General features: G+C 35.6%; 1 protein-coding gene across 1 annotated transcript in view; it reads left to right on the plus strand.

The window, feature by feature from the left end:
- The window catches only part of LOC115622507 (facilitated trehalose transporter Tret1), a 30,658-nt gene that overhangs the window by 740 nt on the left and 16,560 nt on the right, over window positions 1–13,358 (plus strand). The window lies entirely within an intron of this gene.

The raw sequence follows: 13,358 nt of genomic DNA on the forward strand, positions 1-13,358 counted from the left end.
ACATGTGTCAACTTCTTAAACAATAACAAAGGAATATAAAATTACGGAAAACAATTCATTTGCAGTATTTGTGACAGAAAAAACTAAATAATTCTGTATTATTCAATATTGCGTTAGGCTTTAAAATATTTTTTTAAAAAGTAGCAACTGGGTGATAATTGAAAGTGTAAATCTTTATGTCGTAATATTCTCACAGCTTTATATAAGCATATAGTATGTACTTTTCATTAGCAATCATTCTTAATAGAGAAGCAGAAATTTCCTTAAAAATTAAAGGAAATTAAAAATTATTTGCTATAAGAAAATATAAAGAACAATATAATTGAATACCCATAATTTACAAACGAGCGCTCGCAAGGTCCTGATATATGTATATTAAATAATTGGCTTCTTCAGTTCTTAAATGTTTAAATAAGTACATAAATAAAGAAAACAAGTATAGTATGATATATATTTGTTCAAACAAATAAGCATACAGAACATCAATAATTAATTTAGAATGAAAATTAATTAAATTAAAATTCTCAGATAATCATTCTGAGTCTCGGATCCGAGAATATTGTAGCACTGCGTTTACAAACTCGTACTATTCATAAAGCTTACATGGCAAACATAAAATCATGAATTCAGAAAGCCAAACCCAACATGTTTTCTCAACATGTTCATATGAGTTTTGTACATTGAGCATAGACCCCAAATATTTTGATGACAGCAGCAAAATAAATTGTCAAGAGCTGGAACACAAGAACGTGACAATTGTCAACAATATGCAAAAGAAATTGATTCATAGACCATATAATGCAAAAATTAACGTAAACGTATTTAATGAACAACACACTTTTGCTTTCATTTAGTAATACGCCTAATCACATGATAAGTTATGCAAATAATGACAAATTTCCCATGTACTACTTAATACAATTATGTCTGTATTGTATACCTGCCTTAGTGAGAGAATAGATATTAAGTTCATTGTAATTGCAATTCGCGTTTCCGAGCTAGCTCGCCCTATCTCTAAACACAAAAAATCCCCATAGCTTAGATTCACTTGATATGCCCGGCTCGTTAAATTAATTCTTACTATTTATTGTACAGTATAACCTCAATCAACTAGTTTCAGATAATGCCCGAAATACTGAAATTTCCGAATTACCTAAACAACGAATTTTTCAATAAATCATTACGTTCTTTTGAAAACAAAAATGGCTTTCAAATAGGTTTAAAATTTTTTGTGTCGAAGAATCGTTGCTATTTTTCAAGGTCTTCGTATTAATAAGTTTACGGCGTCCCAATTTTACAAGACTACTATTTTTCTTAATATTTTGATTTAAATACATACAAATGATAGGTTTCTGAACAAAATCCAGTACTTCCAGTTTAATCCAGATTTCGGAGGTGCGAAAAAAAGGTGACTGTATTATACAGTCTACAATGGCAATGAAATGGATGTCCGGATTATCGAGTTTTGCGATCTATCAAGTGTCCAAGCCATTAAGATAGCATTGTATTATCAGGTTAAAGCTATATACATAGGTATATGCACTCCATAATTGATAAAACTTTCTGAGTTTTGGACTGCCATTTGATAAGATGTAACGGGTTTTCTTTTCCTGTTGCGTGCAAGATTAACTGATAAACGACCAGTAATCAGGGGCCCATTATATTGGTTCATATAAATCACTAAAAGCTTATATGAAATGCTACATAAAACACAGAAACCTCTTCAGCAGCAATAAAATGAAGTTGCCAACAGCCTTAGAAACTTACTATCAAAAGTTTAAAGAAACTAATTTGCAACCAATAAGTATGAGTAGAGAGCGAAGCAATCCATTTTTCCAAGTGTTTGCAAGCTTTTGCCACTTTAGGTTATCTGAAAGCAAAAGCAGCAAAAATATTTACACGATAAGATTAAGAGTTAAAATATTTAAAGAAAAATGAAGATATCTGAGTTAAAAGTTCAGAGTTGAAACACATTTTTGCCCCTGAATAGATAAGAATAAATATCGTATATATCCAAGCTCTGCGAAAATAATTATATATTCTCATATTAAAAGAAAATAAAAATAAATAAATAAATACATTAGATAAGCTTAATTACGAAAGTAAACACTCTGTTCTACAAATTTTTGACTTTTTATTAAAGCACCAATAAGTGTTTCTAATTGAAGCTGGTTCAACGGAAACATAACTCAATACAGGAAACATAACAAACAACATAACAAACAAATACATAACATTCGAATTTTACAAACTCCACCACCTCGAGCTTAAAGAAAGAAAAAAACATATATTTTCAGTAGCTTTGGCACCTTGTCAAAGTAATAGTTCGACAAGAAGTTTAAATATTTTATTAACTAAACTACATAGGTGGGTTCGCAGGAAAGTACATGAATTTCTTTAGTTAAGTCTATCATTTCATTATAATTTGCATGAAAAAGCTGGGACAAAATACAGGATTGGATTTGTGTTAATCTACGGTCTCAGATGCAAATGATTTGCATACGAATTTGTATTATTTTACATGTAGGCTCTAAAGAGTAATTTTTCTGAATTTTGTTGAAGAAGAAAATTAAGTTTTAGTGTAGAATTCTGATTAGTTTTTATTACATTACATTCATGACATACCTGTAGAAGTCGACTAATTTGCGTGCAAATTTTTTGCCTGTCTGACCGTAGCTTAACTTGTAAACAAAACGTATAATCGAAACTTAAATGCCACATCCATGTAAATCGGCAGCATCCAAAGCAATTTTAGTAAACAAGGGTTACAATTAAAGCTCGGCTGCATTTTCACAATGAAAAGAAAATTGTAATTCAACAATTACAATGTTATTTGCAGTACCGGGAATCATTTAAGCTATGCTTGTACATACATACATAAAAATTGAAATACATACACATGCGATGGGAGAAGTTTCTGATGAATATGTGCGAGTTTTAACACATTATTTGCATTTTGGGAAAAACAAGGTGATAATTTTAGGTAAGGGGGAAATCAAACCAATAACCGATGTCACGTGTACTGAGTGGGCGGTGGTGAAAAAAGGGGAGTGGCATGTAATTAAAAACCAGTGACATCATCCGAAACTGTTGGGCTTTGCATGAAAACAAATTGGACACAAATATTTCTGCCACATTTACATATGTAAGTATGTACCTCGCTGACTCACATCGTATTTTCCTAAGAATGCAACAAGCTGCTGTGGTTTTTGCGCAATTTGATTTAAATAAGCAAATAAAATCAATAGACCCTGCACTGAATACGCAGAGCAAACCATTTATAGCTTCATTATTTGATATACATTGCTGGAAATCGGTGGGAAACCCACTCTTGGTAGGATTACTTTTTTATTTATGAAGTGTTGTTAATGTTCCTCTATATTTTGAAGCATCATAAAAATTGGTGATTTTTTAAATAAAACCTATAGCGATGATCGCTGCAAATTCGTAGCATTGCCTTATCATACACTGAAGTTTTATCAAACTAAAATATAGCATACATATGTATGGACAACATATGTCCAGAACTCAACATTCGATTAAAGAGTCAAAAAAGATCAAAATTTCTTGTGCATTATTGTGACTGCTATTGAATAGATTATATATTCGCTGAAAAGGGAAGGGCTCAGTAGGAGTAAAGTAAAAGACAATAGTCGCGGACCGCCGTGCGTCTGTTCGCTTTAGAGTTTTATTGGAGACTGACACTTTTGCTATACATATTCTTTATGCTTACATTCGTATGCAACAGTGACAGATAACTTGTAGATAACATAAGATTATTATCTGCTTATATTAACATGCGTGCATTGGTACTTATGTTTGTATTGATTTTCAACACCCTTCCTCAATGCAAACATGTTTTACAAAAATTTTCAAATCAAATTTAACAGCTTTGTAAAATGAACATGCTTCGCTTTAGGGAGATTTTTCGTTAAAATATCAGCTATCATTTCATTGGTTGATGTATACTGTAAAACAATTTGTTCTTCGTTTACAACCTGTCTTGCAAAATGATATCTAATATCAATATGCTTTGTTCTTTCATGGTGTACAGGATTCTTAGCTAATTGTTGAGCACTTAAATTATCGCCATGAAGAATAGTTGGAGTACTCGAGTCACCGCAGCCAATCTCCACTATAAGACGCCGTAGGTATATGGCCTCCTTACACGCAGTTGAAAGAGCCATATACTCCGCCTCCGTGCTGCTAAGTGCCACGCTGCGTTGCTTTTCAGATCGCCAGGATATGGGTCCTCCAGCCAAGTAGTATACATAGCCAGTATACGACTTGCGATCGATGCGGTCGCCACCCCAGTCTGCATCCACATAGCCGGTAAGGGGTTGTCCACACTCTTTGTAGTGCAACTTCAGGTCCACAGTTGACGCCAGGTATCGAAGCACATGTTTTACACCCACTAGGTGCTCTGCATGCGGATCTTGATTCCGTTGAGCTAACTTGGCAACGGAATGCAATATGTCTGGCCTTGTTGTAAGCGCCAGCCACATTAACTCGCCAATTGAAGACTGGTAGGATGCAATGTCAACCTTTTGACAATGCTCGCTGGTACATATCACTTGGAAACCAGCATCCAGTGGGGTCGCTGTAGGTCTACAGGTCTCGCATCCATGTTCACGCAATATGTCTTTGATGTATTGCGAATTGCTTAGCGAAATTTCGCCAAGCTCACCGTCGCGCTGCACTTCCATGCCAAGGAACAAATGCAGCTCTCCCTTGTCAACACATTCAAACGATGTTGTAATGGCTGACTTGATGTTGGCCAAGTCCTCTTTTGATCGGCATGCTATAATTATATCATCAACATAAACAAGGATTAATGATAAGTCACCTCTTCCGTTCCTTTTGTAAAGACACGGTTCATTTTCACATGCTACAAAATCTATGCCTTGTAGTACACAATCGAGCTTGGAGTTCCACTCGCGCCCCGACTGCTTCAATCCATATATTGCCTTTTTAAGCAATAAAGCCTTACTTGGATTATTGGGATCTGTGTATCCCTGTGGCTGCTTCATATAAACAGTTTCATGCAGGTCGCTATTCAAATAGGCGGTACACACATCTATCTGGTGAAGGTACAGCTTCAATTCCGCTGCTAACGCCAAAATAAACCGCACGGTTTCCAATCTGCAAACGGGTGAGAACGTCTCTACATAGTTCACGCCATACTTCTGGGAGCACCCTTTAGCAACGAGTCGTGCCTTGAAACGTTCGACTTTTCCATCAGAGTCACGTTTCAGGCTGTATACCCACTTGCAACCAACTGCTCGCTGATCTTTTGGTAAATCAGCCATCTGCCAGGTTTCGTTTGATTGTAGTGCCTGATATTCCTTTTGCATCGCCTCTTGCCAGAATACTGCATGTGTGCTACCAACGGCCTGATCATAGGATGTCGGAACCATTACGTCACTAGCAACCAATGCTCCAAGCACATTGTATTGCTTTCTTGGACGACCAGGTTTACCATTTCGAACAATTTTAGGCCGGCCTGGCCCAATCTTCACAGTATCCTCGTCAGAGTCTTCTTTTTCGACTGCACTCTCATATGCGTTGGAGCTGCTGTCGTCAGAACTGTGCTCACTGTCATCGTCGTCGATGCTTCTGTCACCATCCGTGTGAGTGACATGCTCTTGAACCTCGCATGCAGGAAAATCTACCGTAACGGTATCTTCATTGGTATGACCACCACAACGCTCATCAAATAGAATGTCTCGTTTTTCGACAATCGTCCTCGTCTCTGGGTCGTATAACCGATAGCCTTTGGCTGCTACCGAATACCCAACCATACGGTACTCATGCCCTTTGGGTTTGAATTTGCCTTTACGGGGACCCTTTGCAAGTGCAACTGCAATGGAACCAAAAACTTTTAGATGGCTAACACAGGGTTTCTTACCTGTCCACGCTTCCATTGGAGTCAGGTTGTTCAGTGCACTGGTAGGTGATCTGTTTCTTATGTATACTGCTGTGTTGACTGCTTCGGCCCACAAAGACTCGCCTAGGCCCGACTGCACCAATAAGCATCTGGACATCTCCGTTAATGTCCGGTTTGCTCTTTCCGCCACGCCGTTCTGCTGCGGAGTATAAGCCACGGTCAATTGCCTTGCAATACCATGGTGTTTCAGGAAACCGTTGAATGTTGTGTTGACAAACTCGCCTCCATTGTCGGTTCGAATACATTTGAGCTTTTTATCTGTTTGCCGTTCAACCAAGTTTTTAAATTCGACGAACTTACTGAACACTTCATCTTTCTTCCGCAAAAAATAAACAAATATACGCCTGGACTTGTCATCGATGAAGGTCAGAAAGTATTTGGATCCAGCAAGTGACTTCGTGTCGAATGGGCCGCATACATCAGCATGAACCAGTTCCAACAGCTCTTCGGCACGGTTAGTGCTTACCTTTGGGAATGGCTGTACATGTATTTTGCTTAGCATACACGTTTTGCAATTCAAGTTGTCTGGGAAAACAACCTTTCCAATACCACGCACTAGCTCTTTGCTGATCACTTCCTTCAGACTGGTAAAATTTAAATGGCCATAACGCTTATGCCACAATGTACCATCTGATTCAGTTGCGGAATAACACCTATTTTGTTTGCCTTGAAACATATAAAGGTTCCCAACTTTATTCGCTTTCAGTATACACTCGCCGTTTTGTATAACTTTAGCAAAATGTGGCCCAAAATGTATAACATTGTTCTTTTGCACTGACCGGCTGACGGACATAAAGTTGCCATTCATTTTCGGTACATACAGTACATCTGACAACACCAAGGTACAAAGTTCTGTCTGTAACTTCACCTCTCCTCTGCCTTCGGCCTTCAGGAAACCAGCGTCAGCTAAACCGATCATTTCAGTGTGCGCAATAAATTTTGAAAATAACGTCTTATCGCAACACATATGGCTTGTTGCTCCGCTGTCCAGACACCACATGTTGTTCTCTATCTTTCCAACGTCCAACGCATTTAACAAGCTGCTCTGCTTTTCCATCTCTTTCTTTGTCGATTGCTTTTTCCCTTCACCGCGAATTTTCTCACGCTTGCACTGTGCCTTGTAGTGCCCTTTTTCGCCGCAGTTGTAGCAAACGACGATTTTTGAATTCCTTTTTGAATTCGCTTTGGAATGCGCGACGATCTGCTGCGTAGCTATAAATGCTCTTGCATTCTCGCTCTCTCCATCTGCATTGCCTCTGCGCTCTCCCTCTTCCATCAGCTTGATACATAACACATCAAATGACGGTAAATTGTCACGCGTCTCAATGGCGACGACAAAATTTTCGTATGGTTCGGGCAAGCTTGACAACAACACGATTGTTTTTAACTCATCATTTAATTCGATGCCAACTGTACACAAACCATCCAGAATTTCGTTAAATTCGTGTATGTAACTTGAAATGCTTTGGCCTTGAAACATGCGTTTGCCTAGCAATTTCTTGTACAGCGACACTTTCCGTACAGGTCCACTCGGCTGATGAACGTCCTTTAACTTTTTCCATGCCTCGTACGAAGTGTTGCAATTTTTAATGAAGCCCAATTGTGAAGCTTTTACACTTAGCGTTATAATTGCTAATGCCTTTTCATCTTTTGGCCTTGAACTCTCAGTATTACTAGGTTCAGCACCTGATGCCACACTCCACAATTCCGCGTGCACTAAGACAGATCGCATCTGTATGCTCCATGAGTCATAGTTATGCTCTTCCAATTTGTCTATTTGATATAGCGCACTCATTTTTTAAATGTTATATTTCTTGAGTCACCAAACGATTACTATTTCACAATACTTTGAACTTCTCCTATGAGCCTATATGCCCTGGGCCCATAACCTATTGAATAGATTATATATTCGCTGAAAAGGGAAGGGCTCAGTAGGAGTAAAGTAAAAGACAATAGTCGCGGACCGCCGTGCGTCTGTTCGCTTTAGAGTTTTATTGGAGACTGACACTTTTGCTATACATATTCTTTATGCTTACATTCGTATGCAACAGTGACAGATAACTTGTAGATAACATAAGATTATTATCTGCTTATATTAACATGCGTGCATTGGTACTTATGTTTGTATTGATTTTCAACAACTGCTGATGAATTGATGTGTTTTCAATACTTTGGGATGTAGTTGGTTATAGATTTAAGTATCTCTAATCAATCAAATTTTCATCATTATTTCACAAAATATTTAAGCTTAATATATGTTGGTCCCACCATAATAAAATTCTATTGTCATTCTGCTTTAATAGACCCAGCTTGGAAGAACTACTTTCAAACTAAATTTAATTACTCCAGGAGTTTAGTTTAATTTTCTTTAACTTTAGTATTTAACAATATTTAAAACAAAAGAAATAATCCACCTTGTTCTAAATCCAACCAATCTGAGCTTGTTTGCTTTTGTTTAGGTGATAGGTTCTTCCCATTAAAATTAATTCTACTATCGAATTTATATTTCTTATTTGAACTACACTTAGGTTGGATTGAGTCTCAAAATTATGGACACAACACTCGGATTTATTTATTTAAATGTTATAAATTGTCAGTTCTTAGAACCTGTTTTATTATCGAGCGAAATTCCAATCCAAAATTCGGTGCTAAGTAATTGGTATCTGTCGAGTTGGATGAACTCAAAACAACAACAAAAATTAGGCAGATTACTTTTTAATATATATTAAAAAAATGCACGTGTGTTCAATGACATGTGCGCTTATTAGAATACATTAAATCTATATATTTACATAAACATATGTGGCAAAAATCATTTAAATTCAGCTGTTAATTTGGATTGTGCTTCAAATAACTTATATATATACTTGTACATAAGTAGTAATATGAAGTTGCCTCAAATTACAAATGATTCATGTCGTTTTTTATGAAGTGGGGGCTTGTCAGTCGGCTGTCTACGCTCGTGCCCCGACAAATAATTTTGACATTTTATTTGCTCACATTTTTTTAGCACTTTTTTTTAAGGAATGTGCCATCTTTGCATTTTGTTTATTAATCTTTACGACTCGTTTTCTTATGCATGTGCAACAGAATAAACAGTTACGATATCGTCTGACTGAAATGTAATAAAATCACGTGTGGCAATCAAGCCGTGTTCTTTATTTATACTATATAGTATGTAGGTACGTATATAACCTTACCAACAATAGCTATTTCAAAAGGGTTCGGTAAGGAGCAATGTGTAATACGGGTTTTCTAGGAAATGATGACTATATAAGTTGCTAAATCTTTACAAGCAGTTTTCCATCAAAAATAAATTTTTTAAATATTCTTGAAAACAATTTCAAAATGATAGGCCGAGTAAATAGTGGACCACCTCAGAATCTTTCCGAATAATTTAAAATTTCTTTAGAAGGAATAAAAAGATGGATGGATGGGTCACCTGTTGGGCAATGTTTCTTTCTATGACTGATAATGAATTGGGTCTGATAAGTGTATTTGTGTTACAGATGGGGACAGGTTTGTCAGCTAACTTCGTATGAAAAGATACATATTTAATAGAATTTATAATTGGTCAGTGTTGGGTGACTACGAATCAATGTGTTCCGGTGAAAGTGAATAGTCAAGAGCGTAGGTTACTGGTGTAAAGTAACAGTCACAACATTGACAATCGTTTAATTTAATTGCGGAAGCCTTTTATATTCCCCTGGCATATGTGTCCGATAACAAAATGTTAAATTACTAAGCAAAGCACGCGTAATGCACCTAAATGCAATTCACAAGCACAGCCCATTAACAAAAGAAGACTAGCGCGTCTGCCCCGTCAGCGCCCCTCTTCTAAAATTCATTCTATATGTCAAATAGTAATCGCGTTGTTTATTTTTTTTTTTGACTCACTATTTATGATGATGTTGTTTTGTAACGCTCTCCCGAAGCGGGTAGCACTTTGTTGTTTGTACTACTTACTTACGCGTACTAACTAACAAAACAATGAAATATATAGTACGAGTAGATACTACTACGTTGTGCATAACCTGTTCATAAATTTTTCAATTAATTTGCACTTTTGAAAGGTGCAAGCGAAACTACAGCTCTAAATATCACACAATGTCGTCAAAAGACGGCACGTAGGCGTGTCTTCCTAATTAAAGAACACGCGATATTCTTAAATTTTAATCAGGCTTCCACAGTTGGTTAACATGAAATTTTAAGCAGACACAAATTTAAATTTATTTAGGTTTATTATTACAGCTGCTTGATTGTAAGCCTGTTTATTTTTGGCTTACATATGTTTCTTTAACATGCTGCCTGGATGTAAATTTTTATTAATTTCCATTCATTTACATTTTTGGAAACAGAAAAGCTTCTCTCCACACATTTCAATTTAGTTCCGGTTTATTTGATTGGCCTCATTTATTCACACGTTAAGTCATATTGGAATTATTGTTGCATACATATGTACATATTTGTACAAAATAGCAACAACAAAAAATTGGACAGAAAAAGTTGTTATCAACAAAAAATTGACCTTCGTATGTCAATGAACAGGTTTCACGCAACGAAATTGGCATATTCCCCATGTGTTATGTTATACTTAATATTCTTCTCGATTTGATTTTGCTTGAAATAAGTAAAAACTATGTACAATAATTGGAAGCCAGTCAGAGCGTTATATTCAGAGGGCGTTTCATTGTGGTGAAGTACCCTGTTATAATTATATTATTATTCAACGTGTACTATATGTCACTTGAAATATAATCAGAAACTAGAATCCAATGATTACAGTCATTTAATTCCAAATATGCATGATATTTTTCAATTAGAAACACATTTATTGCGATTCCAAAAATCATTTAAAATCAAAACACTGCAATTACATGTCTGTATTTGTTGCTATAAATGGATAGGGTTTGTTGGAAAATACCTTATTAACACTATTCAATGACATGATTACAAATTTTATCTAAGCTACAAATGTATTATATTTTTTTTATTATATATTATCATTGAATTTAAAACTATGTGTATCCGTAAAATGTTTTTTTCCAATATATTTTGATTCGAGTCAAGTCAAAGTACTCCGCGACAGTGAGTTAAAATCTGGTGCATATCGTAAAAGTGAATACATATGTAATTTCAAGTTAAAATTTATTTCTATTTTGACAATGACAAACATTCCTTTTTGCAAGTCGAATTGTTCAAATCTCTTTCTTAGTGTACACCTAAGGAAACCAAATTAAAGTTCATCAATAATATTTTTCCGTTTTCATTTCCCCCATTTTTGAGTCGAAGTGTGCAATGAAACCTGTAGCTAAAAGAATCTGTTTTAATAAAATAAACAAAAAAAATAAATAGATATGTTTATTATCTGGTTTTGAGTTTAAAAAACATCCACAGCGTAAACAAAAATAGCTCTATACGCCCATCCGTTCGCATCGCATTTAGTTCACAATTTAATTTTGCACTCGCGATATGCAATACACTTGGATGTACATGTCTATATGGTTTATAGTATAGTATGTATGAGAATTGGATTAAATTGAAAAATGACTTAAATGCCTCTGAATTAAATGGCAAATATGTGCGATTAACTGTAGCTGGCGTTCCATTCCAATTGTCTGTCTATTTGCTATTTACATACTAAGTACGTATGTGTTTGTTTGTTTATTTATTTGGGCGTGTCTGAAGCGCATATACGCTGTTTATATGTGATAATAAGCGTTATTAACCATCAACATTTAACTGTAAGTAAAACAAACATGTTTACTTATCGCGTGCTTGTCACCAGCTCCGAGTTTTGCTATTGACACGAATTGTGTTTCAACTGCCGCAATAATTATTCCATAATATGTACATACTGACTGATATGATAACTGTAGAGCTAACAACTATAGCGGTGGCTATCGATGTTTGGTTCTACAGAGATGATATGAGACTGTTTGATAATAAAATGATTTGAATAACCGACAGCTATATATTTGTTTTCAATTTGGAAGCTTCCGCGCTATAATTAAATGCGGCATGGGTGGAATAAATCAGGAGAGAAAAAGTTAAGCATATAAGTATATAATGCTGACAATCAATTCGCTTTCACAAAATATTAGACTAGCAATGCCTGCAGACAAATTGCTTAGTCGTGAATAATTAAATGTAAATAAAGCTTCTGTAAAATCGTATATACTTTATAAGCTTAGGGTAATTAACCCTTGACCAGAGTATGAAGGCGCCCTTCTCGTCTCACCTAGGCTTCACCCTCTTATCAGCAGGATGCTCGTGTTAATGAATCAAGAAAAACCTAGTGAGATACATATGTATGTACGCAGGGTTAGAGTTACAATGTGTGTATTGGAAAAGCTATGCACTTATCAGTAGACAACGACTTGAACAACGGATCCCGCGACTTATCGCAATGCACTTGTCTGTACTTTGGACAGAGTTCACACGAAATGGCTGTCAATAGGCCTGTAAGAGTTTTCCAAGCAATAGGCGCCCAGCACGCTCAGCTAGTGTACGAAGAATTGTAATTGAAATCCCAAACCGTAAGAGAGCTTCAAGTAATAATACGTATATATACATACATGTATATAAAAAATTGAGAGGGGATCCAAGTATTCGCAAATGTTGATAAGCCTTTTGAACTTTTGACGTTGCATACGTATGTATGTATGTACATACGTGTACTATATATTGCCAGCTAGCCTAGATACTAACAACTGACAAATAGGCATGTCGATGTCGTAGACAAATGATTGGATGCTTGGATTGAGCTATGGACTCGTATGGAAATCAGAAAGGCTCGTCTCAGCTCAAATGGATTTACGTAAATGCGAGCCCACAAATTCAAACCAATTGAAATGCGCACTGCACAAAATTAAATAAATAAATCAAATAAAATTAAATGAAATAAGAATAATCGTCGAATGAACGCATGACAACGATTAAGTCAATCTGCACAATCGCAAAAATATTTTATATATTTTCTAATCACTTGCCCCGCCGCACGCTAATAAATTTGTCTAGAATCTAGAACTTTGAACTTGAAAACGAATGGAAAAAATATGGAAAAATAAATTGTGGCTTATAAGGGCATTGGTGTAACCCTTCATGGTCGATTGACGCAACCAATGACCATCGACTGGTTCATTAGTCTTTGTTTTACAATTGCAAAAACCAATGTATATATAGAATGTGATTGTACCTATGAACAAATTAAATGACTAAACTTGCCATTACAAATATTACTAAGAACATAAATATAAATATAACATTTCTATTGAATTTTCAGAACAAAGAGAACTTTGTTGCCATGATTATGATTAAAGATATCATTTAACTTTATAAATAAATCAATAAATTGTTTTTGTTTGGAATTTTTTGCTCTCAACTCTCTTCACCTTTATCTGATGAAGAA

The sequence above is a fragment of the Scaptodrosophila lebanonensis genome, unplaced genomic scaffold, assembly GCF_003285725.1.
Source record: "Scaptodrosophila lebanonensis strain 11010-0011.00,11010-0021.00 unplaced genomic scaffold, SlebRS2 tig00000043-arrow-pilon, whole genome shotgun sequence".
Classification (NCBI taxonomy): domain Eukaryota; kingdom Metazoa; phylum Arthropoda; class Insecta; order Diptera; family Drosophilidae; genus Scaptodrosophila; species Scaptodrosophila lebanonensis.